Source organism: Accipiter gentilis, chromosome Z (genome assembly GCF_929443795.1).
Source record: "Accipiter gentilis chromosome Z, bAccGen1.1, whole genome shotgun sequence".
Taxonomy (NCBI): domain Eukaryota; kingdom Metazoa; phylum Chordata; class Aves; order Accipitriformes; family Accipitridae; genus Astur; species Astur gentilis.
In genome coordinates this window covers 54052354-54073133 of record NC_064919.1, presented here as the reverse complement: position 1 = coordinate 54073133, position 20780 = coordinate 54052354, and the positions used below count along the sequence as shown (strand labels likewise).

The following is a 20780-nucleotide window of genomic DNA, read 5'->3' as shown; positions in this document are numbered from 1 at the left end:
ACTCCAGGCAAGAAGGTTCAATTTTTTTTCAAGGAATGATTCTCACAGTAGGAAAGGCAAACATCTGTAGCTTGCTAGAATTAACATCACCCAGTTGTTATCAGTAAAATTCAAAGTTAAGCATGTGCACTGTTTTTTGCTACCAGTTTTCAGGCCAGCTGCAGGATCAGGAAGACAACACTGCATTGTGCCATATTTGGACCTTTTCCCAAGGAACAAGAAAGGCCAGAAAAGACATCTCTTAGGACATGACTAGTAAGGGGAATATAAATACATCTTTCAAGCACAAGATTAGCAGCAAGCCAAACACCAGGGAAGGGCAAAGAAGCAGTATGTTCTGCATCAGCACTGGGAAGAAACTGAACTCACTTTCTTTCCTGAGATCTCTTCTCATCTGACTCCTGAATTCTGTTATCACATTTACTCAAATCATTTGTGTGAAAGAGGAAGAAAGATAACAAATAAGCTCTCATCAGCTGGGTTTCAAATCACTCCATTGCCATGCACTAATAACACACATCAACTGGATGCACCCAAAGCCAGCAGAGAAAGCAGTTTGAATCAAATTCATCTTGTGCGTTGAGATTTGATTCTGGCTCCCAAATGCTGTGGGCAATACACAGGCACCCAAAACTGTGCTGCAAAATGGAGTGTGTTAAGAGATATTCCAAGCACCTGTTGCATATTTTTCCACCACAGTGCAAAGCCTCATAGAAATACTGCATATTCTGGACTGAGTCACTTCCATATTTGACCTAATAAGGAGAAACATCACCCTGAATCCAGAATCTTGACTGTCATCTTCTCAACAGCACAGCCCAGAACACAGATTAGGGTAATGTGTTAAATCACAAACTCCAGACTTTGTCCATCAAAACATTTTCATTGTGGTATCTTTTTGTTTTGTGGGGTGGGGTGGACAGGGCTGGGGGGAAGACTTACTTCAGTATGCACATATTTTACTGCACCTGCTAAGCAACAGGGAGTGTAAGAGCAATGTCCAGCAAATAGAAAGGGTGAAACGGGCACAGCTCAAATCCATCCTGGCTGTAATCTGCAGTGACAGCTTTCTACTATGGATTTACAATAAACCATTGTTGTTTCTAATTCACTAGTATATTTACAACTTCTGGTTTTTAACATTCCTTGGAGGAGTATAGATACATTAAAAAAAAAAAACAAAACAAACAAAACTAAACAAAACCCTGCAGCATTCCTGGGACATGCTGGGGCAGACTGGCTAGTCAATGCAGATAAAGTACTTTATATTTAGGAAGATTTATTTGTTTATGCCTATGCTGTAATAAACTCTACCAGCTTTCATATCACAGGTATTGTATTTCAATTTAATCTTGGTCACTGCCATTTTTATCTTTTAGTAAATTTCTAAAAACCTGACAGTTCAACACATAGGGTTCAGCTGAAAACATTCCACACAAATTAAAAAATCCAGTGAATGCATCATGCATTGCAACTTCATTTTAAATAAACAAATCGATGGTGTTCTGTCTGTAACCTCAGCATGAAAGGTAATTGATGTAGAATAACAAATCAATGTCCCCTGAATTTTCTGACAGTTTAACTGGTGCTCTCGATGGGGATCATTGGCATTGTTTTAATGGGAGGGATACCATAATATAGTATGTTTGCCTCAATTAGTTATAAACCAAGATAATGGAGTGTCATTAGTATGCCTAGACACAAGGAAGACCCTAAGATAACCTTGAGAAGGAAATAATGTGTTCAGTTCAACAGAAGCTATGTTGAGATTAATATTTCATAGTACTGATACAAACAGGTGTGCATAACCTTCCATAACTAATTTGTCAAATACAATTTATGTGGTGGCCTTAAGCTAAAGTACAATAGCCAACCAGTAACATGCTTGATTCTTTAAAAAGTGCTTGTTTTGTGTGAAAGATGACTTTTCTTCTTTGTTGGCTTTGGCACTTACTTAAAAAATCTTCCTTTCAAAATCCATCAAGTGCAGTACCTGCAGGAAATAAATTCAGTTCCTAAAAGAACAGTACTGTCCTTGTGTTGCATGTGCATGTTCACATGCAGGTGTTACCATGCTACACAGGTGATCAAACCATTTGACAGTAAAGCATGGAAAAAATACTTCCATCAAGTTCTGAATACTTACAGACTGACAGATCCCAGCAACAACTTTGTTGGCCCAATTCACTAGAAGAAGAGGAAAACCTTTTCTTGCTCTGACCTATGATACGTGACTGAGCCGATGAAGGACGATGTAATTTCTTAATAGATACAAGTTACCAGAAAATTTAAAGGCAAATGAGAACTCTTTTTTTCCTGGAAAAAAACCACAAACAACCCTAAACAAAATAAAAAGATCTATGTCATGTCTCTCAGATGTCATTTGTTTCTTTAAGAATGAAACACAACATGAATAATTAGTTCATAGAGAGGCAAATACATAGCTGTATATAGACATATATAGACATTTGTATATATTAATGCACATGAAACAGGCATAAATCAACATTTTATGTGCTCTTCACTACTCAAAAATGTCTGGTGGAGCTAAGCAGTGGTTTAACTTTGAATTGAAGGTTGGGGAGCATTTACTATTGATTCTACAAATGATCTGTGTTGGTGACAGGAAAGGAAAAAGGAAATTCATGTTATGGAATTTTGAAACATACTATGGACAGAGCCCAATAATACAAATACAAAAGGCAAACCATGTTGATTGCTTGAAAAATGTATGAATAAAATGAACAATCACACAGCAATTAACCTACCACAATAGTATGAACAAACATTGCATAACGCATGCTGTAGGACATGAAGAAAAGCAAAGTCATTGAAATGGTTACCTAGTAGAAATCACTTTTGAGAACTTCATCAGTGCTTTAATGCTAAATACCTCCCTGTTCCCTGGGAAAGAAAAGCTATGTATATGCAAGGGCCCGGGTGGGGGGGAATTTTCTGAAAAGTACTCCCATCTGTCACCTATTAGTTACAGAGGTCATGTTTTGAGAGTGTAGGCATGCCACTGAATGCAATACAATCTCAGTCACGGCTGTCGTTGGAACTGTGTTTAGTGATATATCATGTCAATTGACATTTTGCTGTCACACAGCAGTGGGAAACAGCTTCTCAGAACGGCCAGGCCATTCAAGTTAGATTGAAAGATCTGGAGCTGAATATTTACACAAATGGACTATGGGTCCAAATTAAAAGCTATCTCACTAAGTTGCTCTTTAACTTCCAGAATCTAAACCCAAGACCAATAGCTCTTGTTTTCTTCTTCCTCAGCCTGTAAAAATGAAAGAGAAAAGGTTAGACATATAGCATTATGAATAGGTAACACTGAATTCCAAGAAGCACCGTACCAGAATTAATCTATGGCTTCCTACCTATTAAATCCAAGCATGAAACATTTCTTGGTGCAACAGTCTGAACTCCTGAGTCTGTATGAATGTAATATGTTTGTTGCATGTAACATAAATGCATCGTTTAGACAAATGTTACAAGTTAAGTGATGGAAAAAAATCAAGCAACATGAAAGGAAAATAAGTCATTATTTATAGCTGTAAATCACCAGGTTTCAAAAATATCATGAGGGACTGCTGAAGTCACACCAGCTGTTTTAAAAACATGAAGCTGGGGAAAGCTTGGTTAGTTATCGATAAAGTACTAAAAAGAAGGAAAGAAATCTGAAGAATTAAATAACCAAAAAGGGCGGGGGGGGGGGGGGGGGGGGCGGGGGTTGGAGGAGAAGGGGGGAGCCTATTTCCATAGAGCAATTTTTAAGTAAAAGTGGCAGTTATTGCCATTTGAGTCATTACAGTAGTCTGCCTATTAACATAGTCAGAGATAACAACTCCTAACATATTTTTGCTGACCCAATATATCTGCTGTTGTTTCCACCTTGGAGTCATATATTACCAGCTTGCTTCAAGCAGTGTGTCTTCAGCAGTCACTCAGTTCAGACATTCAGTGCATTCAAATCCAGCAAAATTTTGCGAAAAGTAACAAATCCTTCCAAAAAAAAAAAAAAAAATCTTTATTCAATTTGATATTTACCTTTTAAGAAACCTTCTTCTGGCTGAGTCCAGTTGGGCCCTCTTAGCCATATGAAAAGATCCTGCAGGCAAGATAAATGCAACTAAAAAATATGAAACAGCTGTTTCTTAGTTGACACACACAAGAGAGGTAGGATTCAGGTCTTCTTGCCACCCTGATAAGGCACTCAAACATCCTTCGCTGATAAGGCAAGCATCAGTGAACTGGGGGAGAAAAGCCAGTGCCTGGAGCTCCCCAGGCCAGATCCACAGTGCTGCGGAGCTGCCCTCTGCCACCAGCTCCATCCGCAGGTCTTACACTGGCGACTTAGTGATACCAGGCAGTCCTTATATTAACCTCTCTGCTTTCTTCCTTTAGACTTTACAGTTCTCATGTAGGTGTTTTCCCTCTTGGATCCTCACACACCTGATGATCCTGTTCCAACCACCTGCAGTCTATAATCTTATCATCCTTATCTCTCTACAGACTTTCTGCTCGTCCTCACACGCTATTAGTGCTCTTACTTGTCTGAAACAGGGTTGTGCAGCTGAGTGGGATCAGGCCTGGATCCTCATCTACTAGGGATCCCATCTCAACAGCAAGGGTTACTGTGAGCCAGGGCTCCTCATCAGGACCACGCACCTACCCCCAGAACGCAGCACGCTTTTCTTACAGTTGTCAGTGGACACATATCCAGATGTTTGCTTCCAGAAATCCTACCTGCAATTTTCCTCACTAGCTTAGGGGAAGTCAAAGACTTGGGAGCAACAGGAGAATCCCCTGGTAAGAGAATATGAAGTGACAGCAATCAGGCTGGACTGCACAATGTCCTTACTGAGACAGGAGGATGACTCCAGTGCTTGAATTCAGGTTTTAGGAATGTATTGGGTCTGGCTGAGATGGAGTTAGTACTCCCTATAGCAGCCCTCACAGCACTGTGCTCTGCAGCTCTGTAGCTAGAAAGGTGTTGATAACACACCAGTGTTTTGGCTACTGCTGAGCAGTGCTGGCACAGCATCAAGGCTGTCTCTCCAACATTTTTGCCCTCCCCTCCATGGCAGGCTGGGGCAGGGCAAGATCTTGGGACGGGACATAACCAGGACAGCTGACCTAAACTAACCAAACAGATATTCCATACCATATGACGTCAGCTCAGATATAAAAGCTAAGTGAAGGGAGACGGAGGGGGGGGCATTTTTGTCTTCCGGAGCAAGCACTACGCGTACTGGAGCCCTGCTTCCCAGGAAGTGGCCAGACATCGCCTGCTGATGGGAAGTAGAGAGTAACATCATTTGTTTCTTCTTTGCTTTCGCGCGCGACCTTTGCTATCATTTTATTAAACTGCCCTTATCTTGACCCACGAGCCTTTCGTTATATTTTTCTCTCCCCCGTTCCAGCTGAGGAGGGGGAGTGATAGAGCGGCTTTGGTGGGCACCTGGCATCCAGCCAGGGTCAACCCACCACAAGGAACTTCAAAATGAAAGCCCAGAAAAAAGGCAGTTTTTTGCATAATACGGTGTTATAATTTACTTTACCTGGGAACCAAGACCATACTCAAAATTCAAATGAGCTCTCTGATTTCAAGAGTTCAAATCTGTAGGAAAAATACACAGTCAAAATGATTAGAAGTAGGTAGGAGTGGCTGTAGTTTCTTTCTACTGACTCATTTAACCCTCTCAACTTCCTGACTTCTGATTTTCTTTTTTATTTTAATGCCTGCACTGTCCGTTTTCATGCATTTTGTGTTCTGTTCTATAACAAGACTCACAAGAAACTTAAATAAGCCAAGAGGAGAGAAGAAAATCAATCACCTGCTGAAGTCAAGGTTTAAGAGCAACAAACCCAACAAGGCATACTGGTGTAAACCTAAATGTGTGAAAAGAATTCAGGGAAGCTAAATTACTTCCATAAATTGGAGACAAACACCCAGAACCTCAAGAGTTTGTTTAGGCATCTTATTAACATTGAAATTAATGAGAAATCAGACCCTAAAAATTGCTCCATTCCTAAATATATAGAAGGAAAGCAGGCTGGGCATAGATGACAATCTGAAACTGGTGTCATGTAGAAAATGGAGCCATCATTCAGTATGATCCCAGGTGGGACCTGTTATTTTTTTCAGTTAGTGATCCCTATGCTGTTTTAGTATTAACTAGGAAGACTTGTGTAAACACAGATTCAAATCCTACACACCGAAACCATCAAATTGAGTGCATGTGCAGGCTGCCTGTGAAATCAGAGGCATGGTTTCCTTTCTCTGCCAGTGCTGCTGCTCTGAATTGCAGTTAGAAACTGATGCATTCACAAGGCAACGTCCAGGATGATTTCTGCCTCTAAGGAAATGAGTAGGAAGCATCGATAGTTTCCTCTTCACAAGACTTCCAGATTCTTAAGTGGAAGGTACAGCAAAGTGTTCTTGGACAAAATAAACCCAGGAAATTAACTTTCTCATTCTGAGTTGTCTCTTCCACCCCAGTGGAGATGTCTCAGATAAAGCACCTTATATGACACTGAACAGTTGTGTTTAAGCAGCTCAGTTCCACCTGTAGACTTCATCACTCATTTTCTGCAGGCAAGTATATTTTTCCATGATTCAGAGGAAGACAATTTCTTTAGTTTGGGCTCAAGCTAGAAATTTCCAAAGCATTAAGACCTTCTGCTGATTAAAGGAGAACAGACTCAGGACAAAAAGTTGTACTCAAATTTATAAGCATGAGAAAGAGACAGAGAAAATCCTTTTATGACCTCTTTTTCAAATGCACAGTGTAGTAGCTAAGCATTAAATAACAGCTCAACAGATTTCCACCATTGCAGCAAAATAATTATCTGGGAAAAGTTATATAACCTCCAACAAACATGGTCAGAGATCAAGATAGCATTATACATGGTCTGTAAGATTCCTTCCTGCATGAAACAATTTCTTGGATAGAAAAACTCATCCTCTTTACAGTGCTGGACACAAATGACGTATTATTTTAGCACCAATTAAGATTCCTTCCTGCAGAGACTAATGGGGAAATTCATCACACAATCACATTGGTTATTCTACTTCTCTGCAACAGGTATATCCATAATTCTATCCTGAATAACCAAACTGCATCTTTATTTCAGGAGACAATTTAAAAGAGTTACTTTTTGTTCTTTAGCTGAAATAAAATCCATGGGCCTATCCCAATCTGTTCCACTGACTTTTCTTTTCTTTTCTCTTTTTCCTGGAATGTTGCAATTACTGCCCTTTCAACAGAAGAGATACCAGGGCACAGCAGCCAAAGATCCAGACATGAACAAAGGGCTGAAAACCATGTCCTCTGAGTTTCAATTATTAACCCATCACAGATACTGCATTAAATAGATTGTTACTGTTCTCAGCAACCATAACCAAGTCACCATCACATGGCAATTGTAAATGTAGCTTGTCTGAAGATGGCTGCTTACCTGAGTCTACATATTACATCTTCAGGGCAGATATGGGAACATTTCTGGTACAACTTTCTATTTCTTTGGAGTGTCTCAGCTGAAGAGGTTTTATTTTCCTCTTGCTGAGATTCTGCAGTTTCTGACACTAAGCAGTAGACTTCCCAGGTGAAATACTGCCTCTCTTAAAACCAGCCCGACTGTTGCAATCAGGTTCAGTGTGGTCAGGATTTATTCTGCCGAGCTTGGGACTTCTTATTCAAGTGTGCACAGAGTAATAGGTGCTGTTGCATATCCCAGAGCTGAAGGACCTAGATCAAAGGGGGGTTTTCAGTCTTTCAGAAGGCTCCTGCCAGGTTTGTGGCATCTCTGCAAGCTGCATGGATAATCCCAGTTTAAGCCTAGCCCTGTGAGCTAACAGAAAGAAATGTTTGGCTGACATGTTTCAGATGCTGTCCTGACAGTCATTTCCCATCACCTCCCTCCCAGCCCTGAGGTCCTGACAAACTGGAGCTGCCCCTTGGGCTGATGGTTTGGCCACACTGGTAAAGGGTAACATGTAAAAAATTCCCAAATAAATAGAAAGATTAGAGCTCCCACCACCACTCAAATTTGTGTGTTTACTTGAAGCATAAGGCCACAGGATTCAAGCTCAAAACCAGCTACAACAGAATTTTTAGCCTATATGTGTGACCCATGTTCTGTGCCAGCCATATCAAAATCAAATCGCATCTCAGTTTGTCAGCAGCTGTCTCAAGGTCTTTGAGGAGCCCCAGATGTGACCATCAGTTTTTAAATCCTGCTTCAAGTTTCCTTGAATAGTTTGACATTTCTCTTGTGATGATATTTTCAAGATCAAATACAACTTCCCTGGTCAACTCTGTTATCAGATCCAGTATGTTGTTGCAAACTTTTATACTCTCCCACTTGAACACTTTTACTGAATCACATTGGCTCTGGTATTACAGCCTTTCCAAGCCTATTTACTAATAATTTACTATTAATGGGGTAGAACTGCATCCCCTTCCTCCACTGAATATCTTACAATGTTAGTTTATATATATTTATATAGTTTAGATCAGCTAAACAATTAATTCTTTTATGTTGTCATGCAATTAGTGAGCAATACAAGCTGTCTCACACTTCACAAGGTGCCAGCCCAAAGAAAGCTTCAGTACTTTGCATAGAGCAGGACATCATATCCTTTGTCATTAAGGCAGCTGTGAGCTGGTACCTGCCCTGGTAAATAAATGCTCCAGTGGTGCTGTTGATAAATAGCTCAGGGCCAGCCCATTTTCTTTCTGTGCTGGGAAGTAACATGTTCCTGAATGAAAAGTATTACATGCCTCCCCTGAGGAAAATATTCAAGATTTTGGATCCTGGGAGGACTGAGGTTCACAGTCTAAATGGGGTGAAGGGTGACATGAGGGGTAGGATCTAAGAAAGCAATTCAGTTAACTAGTGCAGGTGGCTAATTAATCTGAGAACTGTAAGTGGTCTACTTGTGGGTGTTTGATTTTTTCTATATTTTTGTACAGAGATATGTGGTAATCTTGGTGGATGTACAGATATCAAAATATTTAGACACCTGTGAGCCAGAGCTCTTCTAAGTTAAGAAAGTGCATTTGAAGTAAAATCCCTCCTTTAAAACATTCTAAAAAATATGTATCTGTATGTCCAAGAAGTATCAGAGGGAAACACTACAGTGTAATAGTTCCTACAGCTGAAACAGTTTTGGAGTTTCCTTGGTCACTTTGGCTGAACTAATTTTATCATCTGTATTCTCTAGTGGTCACTGCCACATGGAAAGGATCTGCTTCTGTTGACATCTTCCTGCATGTCAAGCACAACAAATGGTAGGTTCTCCCTTGTCCATGGTATGTGTTTTGTTGTTACTGTTCTTCCTGAGGGGGCAAGGGGAATGGTGCCTGGGGGCTAAGATCATCTGTGACCAAGCTCAGCTTTCACGTTACCTCTACTCACAGACCACTGGCCATTTCCAGAATGCCAGCAGTCACTGCGTGGTGCTCTTCCAAGTCTGACGCCTCTGCTCTCAATGCCTCTCTGAACGAGCTGTCCCGCAGGTTGTCAACCCCATGACACAGTGCATGCTCCTTCTGATCTGTCCTGGTGCGCCTCATCCAGCTCTGTACAGTCCAGCAGCCCACTGGCATTTGACCTGCCTTTGCTCTGCTGTACCATGTGATGCAGAGCACCACAGGATGGGATCTCTGTTGACACCAAAAACCAATACTGCTGGTGGCAAACGTGCACCAGCTTATGGGCTAGACCAGTCCTGTTTCTCCAGTCCAAGCTGTAAGGCCTTTTGATCAGAAGCAAGTGGCTAACACATTTTAACTGGCAAGCCGGGGTTATTGTCTGGTCCTTTTCATTCCCCTAAAGCAAAAAGTACATCTAATATAGATTCCAGGTTTTAAATTATCATTATGATTTTTGAGTTGTTATGGTGTGTGAAAATGCAAGACTTGTATGCAGTAGACTAAATAATAATTATGTAATAAGACAAGATGGAGAATAGCTTTAATAATGTGCAAATATGTACCCTTGGCAGTGAAAAGGAAATTATTAAGACAGCTCCTGAAAGCAAACACTCTGAAGGTACTTGGAGTTGGGAGAAATTATCTGGAGGTTTGTATCAAGTAAGTGCGTGAGGCCCATTTGACTTAAAGCATTGTGGGAGCAAACTCACCCATTTTGTGCTCAAGAGACTTTACAATGAGACATTGCAATCTGCTTTATATGGCTCCATATTTCTAAATATCACATCCAACAGCAAACAGATGAGGGTAAATACATTTAAAACAGTGTGTATATATATACACACACACACACACACACACAAAAGAGTGTGTATATATACTATATATGCTTTTATATGTAGATATACTGCATAGATATATATTATACATATATACTAGAAGTACACTATAGTATAGTGTACAGTATACTATAGTGTACATATGTATGTATACTACATGTACACTAAATATATACTATATATGATATAATAATATATAGCGTATATTTAAACTCTATATATCTCTCACACCTCTGACTCAAATACCTAATTCAGGATTAATATCTTACTACCTTAGAAATACCGAGGCAAAGCACAGAGTAACCTGTGGTTTTGTGACCACTTACGGAGAAACAGCAGAGAGAAAAAAAGAAAATCTATCCTCTTCCTATGATGTCTCCATTAAATAGATGAAGCGTAAGATGCAACATCACAAGCTACTGATCACAGAGGCAGCAATCTAGTGAAGATTGTTCCACTTCGCTAGCTCTTCCCTAAACTGCTCCAGCAGTGTCTCAGTAGTATCTTCACAGCTAATCAGACCAAAGTGACACACAGAGCTAACAACCCTTGAAAAACTATTGCTGCCATGTTCAGCAGCTGTTGAAAACCACAGACAAGACGGGAAGGGTAAGAAAGCCAGAATTTGCATTAACCTAGCAGAGCCCACTGGCCCTTGTCCCGCACATCTGCAGTTATGATCTGTGAAACACTGCCCTGCATCAGAGTGCGAAGCCCATTGTCTGAGCAGGACGTGAAACCCAGTTCATGGCGGGGCCAAGCTGGAGCGCAGCGCTTGGGAAGTCCTCTCACCCAAGAGCAGGACGGCACTGTTCCCTCCCAGAGAAACATACCGAATTTCAGACTTTGGCAGCATTGACATCTGCACTACCTCTGCCCACTGTGGGCAAAACACTGCTGCTTACTTCGTCTGCCTGAACCCTCTTGCTCATTCCTTCACCATCTCTGACTTTCTGGCCAGAGCACACAGTATTGATTCAACCCACAAAGCTCTAAATAAAATTTGGGCTTTGCTGATTTTCCAATTGCTTCTCCCTTCAGCACTGCAGCGTTCCTGAATACAGAAGACAGGCAAGTGCACCTTCTCAGAAGTTCTACGTCATAATCTTGCATGTGAACATCATTCCCTGTATAGTCCTTAAATAAGCTAGAACTGTTGATGGACTCAGTGTAACTGGTACTAAGTATAGGTCCTAGATCCAATACAAAGACAAGATGATTAATCTCTTGCAGTGAGCCAGGAATGCCACTTCCCAGATGCTGTTTATGATTCATCATAGTGGTTTACTACATTAAGCTGAGGACTGATTTGTGAAACTGCAGTGGCCAAGTAGTAACCTGGAGACACAGACTCTACCTGTTGTAGAGATGTATATTTCAATGGCATTTCCTGAACGACATCTAATATTTCCTTCCTAAAACATGTGCAAAGAAAAAGGATTCATTTTTTATGGCTGTAAAACATGGGAGTATCTATGTTGAGGACAGTCCTAAAGCACATACTTAAATCCCATCAATCAGATGCTGTTCTGTATAACAACATGCAAGGTTTACCTAAGCCACAGCCCAGTTCCTCCCTATTTGCATGCAGCCTCTTACATGCAAACACATTATGTTCCTCATCTGAAAGAGGTTAGACTTGGACCTCAAGTGAACACCACCCCTTTTTATCAAGGCACAGATATTGTAATAACTAATCTGTTGGTTAAAACAGTTTCTAAAAATTACCAACAATTTTGATTGCTAACAACAATCACCTTGTATTGTCAAAACCTTATTTCAAGTATATGTATTTTTGTCTGGGTTTCCCTGCATTAGCACATCAGTCTGGATCAGGAGTTTAGTCCTGAAGTACGTTTTTGACCATACTGATTCACCTCATGTAGTGGATCACTCAAACTGGACACCTTTTGGAGGAGACTAAAGCTGAAGCTGTCCCATAAAAGCAGACAGCTGAAGAAGTCACATGAAAATTAGTTGAGAATAACTACACTGAAAAATAAATAAGATGGCTATCTCCAGAAACAACAGTTCCACCCTACAAATTAATTTCTCTGGAAACATGTACCTTGTAAAGGCAGTCTCCAGCTTACCTGCATCTTCTGTTGAGTGCCTCACCAAATCTGGAAAAATCCAAGTCATAACTGAACAGCATTCTGGCAGGTAGATCTCAGCAAAGACAAGCCATTGGAATAATCTGAACTGGCAGCTGTGCCTATATTTAACTATATGACTTCCTCAGGATGATACCTGAAGCCTCCACCAAAACTGAGATAAACTCCTGAATTCCATCACATTGTCTGGAACAGCAGACAGTCCTTAACATATGGTAAGACTTTTCTGGCAATTTACACTCTAGTTGTCCCAGATAAACAGAAGTATTTAGTAAGGATTTTCTTTATATTCTATTGGGGTATTTGAACACGTTTCTTCATAAAGTTCATGAATTTATACCTTTAATGGGTGGAATAGTGTAGCTGGATTCATATCACAACTACACTCTGGCTTAAAAATATACATTTGGATGCAAAATGGGCACTTGCTCTGGCCCCTTAAAGGACAGGGAGCCCTGATGCCACCCACTGGACTGATCATCCCTTAAAACATTTGGACTGTCAATTATTTTTCTGTAACAGTAGTTCCAGGGGATGTTTGCAGCATGACTGCTGGACACTTGCATTAAGCAGGAGTGTGTTACTTCTAGTTGCTTTGGCTACAAGGTAAATTTATGCTTTACAAATCTGATTCAGATCTGCCCTGCTTCATTTAATCACTAATGCAAAGACAGCTGCTTACTATAGTTGACTTAACTCCAGCTACAGGTTTTATCTGCTAAAGTAGTAATTATACATCTTTGGAAAAAGCAAGGAGGGAAACAATAATTATACAGATGGAGAGGGAAGACTTTCCAGCTGAAATTCAGATTTCTTTTCCCACATCACCTGCCTTAGGACACTATCAATAGATCATACAATACGTGTACTACTTCTCTTCAGAACTGAGCTTGGTTTTAAACCTTAGCCATCTTTCAGACTGTCTGCTGCTTGCTTTCAGCTCACCTCATCTCTTGTCTGAATGCCACAGCATTGTGTGAAGACAGTTTCTTGGGGTAACTGCACTTTTCAAAAGACACCTCCTTTTGCTTTATTTTGGTGGCGTCCCTGATTAATTTTAACTGGGCTTTAGGGATCAAAGTGCTAAAATCTGAATCTCTGGTGTGTCTGTAAGATGTGTGGAAGACAAAGTTTGCTGTTTAATGAAAACAGAAAGGAGATTGCTTAGCAGATCTCCCCACTGATTCTTAAGTGATAGAGCACAATTTTCCCAGACTACCTGTTGTCAGCAGAAATACTTAGGGAGGAAATTTCTTGACCTCTCTGAGCCATGCCTTACTCAGGTGCACTGTAAGCAGTAGAAGAGTGATTATAGAGCACCAGGAAGGCAAGCCCAAGCCTTCCTGCACTTCTCCTGAGACAGGATATCAGTGTGTGGCTCCTGAAGTTTTCAGTCAGATACCTTTGCTCATTCTCACTTTCTGGGATGTTAGCAACCACACATACCACCACTTATGCAGTGTTTTATGATCTTTCACACACTTCCACCCCCCTTTTTTGGGGAACTACATGGGTCATTGACAAGGATTCTGTCTTTTCCAGCTTCCATCTCCCTCCTGCCAAGCACATTTTCCTAATTAAGTTATGCTGGGCAGTGTACACAAGCAAACAATTACCCACACAATTTTGTGGGGTGCAAGCAAGTTTAAGACCACATCCACAGTGGAGAGGAAGTCCGGTTTAATCATCACTACTAAGATGTGTGAAGTGTGGGTTTGACAACTGTTTTTGGTCAACAAACCATACGATTTCATTGTGTGGTTGGCTTTCCTGGGCCAGGGCTTGAACCCAGGCCAAGCTTTAATAAAAGGCATAGCTTTTTTGACAAAATGGAGGGCCATGTCCCTATTTCTGACCCTTCTTCCCTGCTCTGATCCTTCCTCACAGATGAAGATTACATTGCCCATCATTTTAAGACTTCGCTGCATTGAAGATGCAGCCTCAAAGACATCCTTAGCTATCTTTGGGGACCGAATACAATTAACAGGGAGGATATGTGACTTCCCAAAGACTCAGCAGCAAATAAGTTAAAGAAAATGAGTTTGGCCCTCCAGCTCTTGAGGTTATTTTGTATTCTGTTGCTTCTGATGCTTGTGCATGTATCATTCTTGCCTTACCACTTCACCCAGCAGCTGGCCATTGCAACCCGCTTGACTAAACTTTTAGCTACAGCAATGTTCCTGGGATTTTGATTAATAGTTAATTCCTGTGGCAAAAAGTGAATCAAGGAAAAATTTCTCCTGCATCTAAGTGAAGTCATACCCAATGCTAATGGAACAGTATTTGAAACCAAAGGGAGAACCAAATGCCTCAGGCCATTTCATCATCCCAGGCACACAGGTGTAAATATGAAAGGTCTCTGATCTAGATTAATAGGCATCACAGGTATGTAAAAGACCTCTAAGTTTGGCACACTATAGAACTTACTTGTTCTTAGATCTTAAAATATCCTGAAGTGTGACTTTACAACACAGAAAAAAACTGTTCTTAATTCCCTACAAAAGCTCCATGTCCTTTTAGAATGAAGTTAATTAGAAGGGAAACCTTGTAAATACTTTAAAATCAGTATTAAACATCAGAGGTTACTTACTTGGAAAAAATCTTGCTTCAAGTTTCACTACAGATAAGAAATACTATCAGAAATCCAAAAAACAGAACTAAAGCACCAGACTGTCTTATCATTTTTCTTAGGCTGCACTGATGCAATCCTAGAGCTCTTAGGAGAAGTAGTTTGGTTTATATAGGCACATGTGTCTTTACTTTCTTCTCCTCTTGCAGTAATTGCAGATCCTTTACAAAGAATAGCATCCAACAGCACATACTTCAAAAACAACTGGCTAGAATTGTACATGGGCAACTCAACTAAATTTTACCACCTGTCATAAGCTAAATACATGCTGTCTTTTGCCTGAGTATATGTGCCTTACCTTTGCCTTGACTTAGGAATCTTCCCAGCTCAGGCCACATGTAGGCTTCCAGGCACAACCTCACTACTCCTCTAAACTCACATGAAAAAGATTCTCAGTGCATTTACAGTGGGTCCCCAAAACTACAACTCTTCTCCCCAAAGAACTACTGAATTACGTAACTCTTAGTCTGTAAGGCACCATCCCGCCACCACACGAGATAAAAACAAAACGCCACCACAGCCAAGATGCTGCAGAAAGGTTTCTGTGATACTGCCATAACCTACCTGAAAGTTGTTTATACACACATGCACAGACACACAGAGGTTTTATATGTCTCTTGGCCTTTTCACTTTACAGCTGCAAGTTAATGGGTGTGGGAAAAACGTCAGTATGTGCCACTTTAAGAACAATCTTTTATGTAACCCAGATTAAAATTTAGCTGGCGTGTTTCACTATTCAGTATGTGCAGCCTTTTCAACGGGATCTGATAAAGATCAGTTTTGCTGGAACTTGTTTTCAAAGCACTTAAAAAACCAGCTTCCTTGCCACTGGCACCTGGAGCAAAACAAATCACAGAACAAACTCAGTAAAATCTGCTGCATTTGAGAACGAAGCATAGTAGTAGTGTGGACATACTTAGTATAGTTTTCTACGTGCAATAAATCAATAAGGCCAGAAAGGGGCTGGAAGGATTTGTGATACAACGTCAGTCACTAATCTTGCTTTAGCTGCACTATAATGCTAGTTCACCTTCCGGTCCTGTAGGTAACCACTTCACCAGCCTACCAACTGCAAATAGCTGTCGACCAGTAAAGGATGCCTGAAACAGTCTAGAAGTGTGATTGACAAATCTTACTCAGCTTTATGTTTGCATAATTGACTCTTAACACCAAAGAAAGTTCAGCCCTCCAAGCTGCAGCTGAGGGACTGGTGTGGGAGGGAAAAGGAGGGCTGCAAAATCTTCATTTAAATTGTGGAGAAAAGATGATCAACCTTCAGTGCTGCTAAAATTCTTACCTCATTTAAACACATGCCTCTCACATACTGATGGGAAAAGGTGAATTTCTACAGAAAGCTGGTAGGTAATGATATTCTGGAGGTACTGTAAGTGTAAGCAAGCCTCAAAGATAGCCCATGCATCTCTTGATAACAGGCTGTCATTTCTGCAAGAAACAGCTTACTGGCTGAAAGTTCACACACATGCATCAGCCCAGTCCGCTGGGAGTTCCTGCAAGCTTCTATCAATGACAGCCAAGACTGCAGTCCTTGAAGTCCCTGTACCTAAGATGAAGCATGCCTATAGCAAATAAGCTGCAGTACAGTTGCATATTCTGATATCAATCTCTTTAATGTACTTTAGAAGCAAGCCACAAGAGCCAGATGCCCTGAGCTGATTATGAATCTCTCCAAGACAACCATTTAGAAGTCATTGCTCTATGAGTTCAAGACCTTCAAACTTCAAATTTTAGATCCTTGCCAAAAACTCTTGAGACACGTTATCAAAGTAGGATGTAGTACTTGGGTATACAAATCCTGTTAATAAATAATAGAAGAATTTGTGATCACCTACATAATATTTTGAAACCAAAGTCAGGAATGCAGTTTTCAGAGGACATTACCAAGTTTCTTACCTTGCACAGCACTGTGCATACCTGTGTATATTCCTCAGGACTGCCAGAAAAACTGTTTATGGATGTGCAGATCAAAAGTACTCACATGCATTAAGTAGATGGTTTGCAAGAGGAGTGCAAAACCTATGAAAATGCACAGCACAAACAGGCAGTAATTCACGCCTTCCTCCTAAGGCCTTTTTGTGTTTCCTAATCCCTTAGAAAAAACTTCATATGGGGTTTCTTGAAAGGCTATCAGTAAGCAAGTAGAAGCTGTACCCTTATTGCTTTTCATAGCAGAGATTAAAAACATCAGGTTTTGGCTTCTTGCAGAGATGGTCAGATTGATTTCTTCATTACCTTAAACTCTTCTCGGAAAGCCAAAAATGCCAAATAATTTTGCAAGGGACAGAGTAAACTTCCAGCAAGTGACAGGCACAGATGACTTTCTACCCTCTCTGCAAATGAGTTCTGTTGAGGATATGTTTTTGAAGGCATAATTTTGGAAAGCACATATCCCTATGGCTATTTTTAGAGGTGTATTTTTACTTCAATTTTAAAGCGTTCTTTTCATGATGGCCAGTAGGAAATGTTTTGGATTTAATGGACATTTTGTTGATGCTTGTGGTGTTCAATAAAGATCAAAAGTAATAAAAAGAGGGCTGGAGTAAGGTAACTGTTTATGCTACTTCTATTTTTTTTTTTTTTTTTGCTTGGAAATCAGTGTAGACATATTAAATACACCAAAAGTTAAAATAACTTTGTCCTGATTGAACAATTTCTATTAGGCTGCTGATCAGAGCTGAAGACCAACCACAGACTCCAGTGGTTGTTAGTTTTGGAGTGCTCCAGTTCATTTAAATCTTTGCAACCCACGCTGTTCAAGACTTGCGTTGATTCTCTAGTGCTATCTAGCGGCTAGTACAGAAAACGATAAATGCATAGAAATGCAGCTACACAGAAGTCAGCATCTATGGACAAACCTAGGTCCCTCTTCCATGGCTAGTCTGACTTTGAGGTGTAAGCATGGGGTTGGGTACTACAGACAAAGAGCCTCTCCCATAAAGCTTCAGCACTCCCAAGCTCCCAGGCTAAGTGCCCAAGCTGAAACCAGCAGCTAACTGCATAAACAGGTTCTTTTGTCTTGGAATACCAAAGAAACACTCATGCAGGCAGAGTTATCTTGATTGCTGGTGGCCACCTCCAGGCCTATTTCTACCTAAACAGGTAAGCACTTCCCCTTTCCTGTTCCCATTCACTTTTGAATTGGAAGTTCAGACTAGGGGAGTTCCAGCCAGCTTTCACTACAGAGAAAAGCAAACAGGCTGCTGAGCGCCAGCCAGTACCTTTGTCTCCTTTCTGCTTGTTGCCCGAGATTTCTTCTTGACAGTTTCTTGACATCTTCTTGACATTGAGAAGGAAACCAATCCAATTCAGGGTTGCCACTTTTGGGCTTGGTCAAAGAGGTTTTCTAGCTTGGCCAACAGATTTAAGGTTTAAGCTCAAGTCTGAGGTCAATAATATATACAGGTACATGAGTTCAACCTGTCAACTGAGTAAAATTGAGTACAATTCCTATATATAAAAGGAACAGTCCTATGAATGTGAGATCTTTGTCATGGGCCTAAATAAAAAAACTTTTAGCAATGAGGAAGTCTGGAGTGTATTCATGAGTTCATGGGGTGGTCTTAGCCCCACAAACACTGCATCAGTATCCCAGACCCAAATATTTCTCAACTTCATATAGGATTTCATTGGCCTGAAAGCACAAACTGGAAAATACTCCATTCTTAGACATACCAGGCTAATAGAAAAGATGTACTCTCACATTAGAGAAAGTTTCATTGGGAATCACGAGAATCACAATCTAATGGAGAAGAAACAAGTAATCCCTCTGCTGCAGCTTTTCCTGACATTAAAATACATCAAATATTTACTCCCTTTTTAAAAATCGTTTGAGACCTATGGGTAAAAAAGCATTAGAGTGCCTATTTTAATTTCTTCCATAAAAAAAATCATGCCTGGAAGGAAGGATCTGCAGGCTAGTAATGAGCACTTACACAGTACTATTCCCCAAACTACACATATATATACATACGTACACACACACACAAAGCCTTTGACGTCCTCCCCTCACACATAACACCAACACACAAATCAAAAGAAATGGGAGCAAGGGAAGTGCACAAAGGAATTGTTTGGCTGCTCGCAAAATAAATAGCTTTGAAAAGTCTGTGACTTCTTAGTGTAGAAAGGACACCATGTGATAGCAGACAGTAACTGTTAATGAGTTATTTCTACTAAATGTTAGTATTCCATAAATATGCACCTAAAGTCAAAAGTCCAGTTATATTTTTGTTTCCAGCCCTAGTGACTGCAGTAGGAAAAGGCCTTTTTCCAGACAGAAAGAGACTATATACACAGAACTCTGACGGTCAGTTGCCATTTGACAAGAACAAAAGCCGAGCTGTTCTTGGGGAGATAAGGCACAGATTGAAAAGAGAGTGTTCTCAGTCATAATAGGAAATTCAGCTCAGTCCAGGAGGTTCCCACCTTGTCTCAAGCAATTCACTTTCCTAGCCAGGACAAATTCATACTTATTGGAAAGGCTTTGTTAGATATGCAATTTAACACAAAGGCAATCACTGCTGTTGTTCAGTGTTGTGAAAGGGGCTGTAAAAAGCTGCGCCAGGAGACTGTGTCCACAAACATTTTTGTAAAGTAATTAACACACATATTTGGTTAGAACAACCTCTGACTCTACATTAACAATAAATTTGAGTGGATTACTTCTCCTTATGTATATGCTTAAAACAGGAAGTACATGATAGAACTTGAGATAAAGGTAGAAAAATGCAGGTCCTCTGCATAATCTCTGAATTAAAGCCAAGACATTCAAGGCTAGATCTTAAAAAAAGCCCATAAGCAACCAACCAAAAAACCCCTGACTTGTAGGACTGCAAGTGAAGTTTGTCAGATTTGTGGTACACACCTGTATGCCAACTGAGGAGAGCCAAGCATGAATCAATCCCATCAGGGAGTGACCCTGGAGCTTGCTATGCCCAGGGGTGAGCTTCTAACTGCCACATCTCTCAGACATCATATCCATCAGAGCTTTTGTCAACCTGGTACCTAAAACTCAGAATTTCTGATGCAGACAGAAACCTACAGTTATTCTTCCAAAATGCTGCTGGACCTTATCTTCCATTAAATCATGACTTGCAAGGGAAATGGTGGAGCTTAAGCCTTCTCTTTACAGGAACTTTTCCAGGACATGGGAATTCAAGCACTGAACCATCTAGGTGCATGAAAAAAGCAGCAGCTGCAGATGCAGCTGGTATTATCCAGCATTTAAGATCACCAAGCAACAACATTCATTTACTACATTATATGTGCCACTTGTCCTATTTAAATCCCCAACTACCAAAAATGAAGTCTTTGGCCCAGACACTATGTTTGGAGTTGCTTGGATTCCCCAAGAGAATTCTAACATTAAGAGTGACATTTTCCTTCACTAGCTGTATTTGTATATATTCATCAAAACCAAGAAAAATAACATACCTGAAACAATGACTGAGTCATTTTTTTCATTCCAAGAATATCAGAAGAATAACACCTTGTTAGCTCTTTGCAGGCACTTTATGCTTGGGGGAAAAGTATAAAATCTGGGAAAAAGAGTCAATGTGGACTTACTAAAAAAGCATGACAAAAATGTGAACACTATCACTTCTAACCATCTTCTTCTGGTCTTGGTGACAGTAACAAAGGTTAATGCTTTCCCCATACGACAATCTTTATTATCATCTGTCCTCAGTGGTTCCTGTCACAAACAGGAATTCCAGTGAACATTTGCTGCTTT

The 20780-nt window shown here is 40.4% G+C and overlaps 1 protein-coding gene across 2 annotated transcripts in view; it reads right to left on the bottom strand.

Annotated features, from left to right (window-relative positions):
• Nucleotides 1-20780, bottom strand: part of MPDZ (multiple PDZ domain crumbs cell polarity complex component) — a 1139709-nt gene that overhangs the window by 1016153 nt on the left and 102776 nt on the right. Inside the window, exon 47 of one of the 2 annotated variants that reach the window (XR_007505032.1) lies at nt 5440-5470. The exons of the other annotated variant lie outside the window; for it this stretch is intronic. The gene's annotated coding sequence lies outside the window, so the exon portion shown is untranslated. Of the gene's footprint in view, nt 1-5439; nt 5471-20780 lie in introns of those variants that run through there. 2 annotated transcript variants of the gene reach the window in all.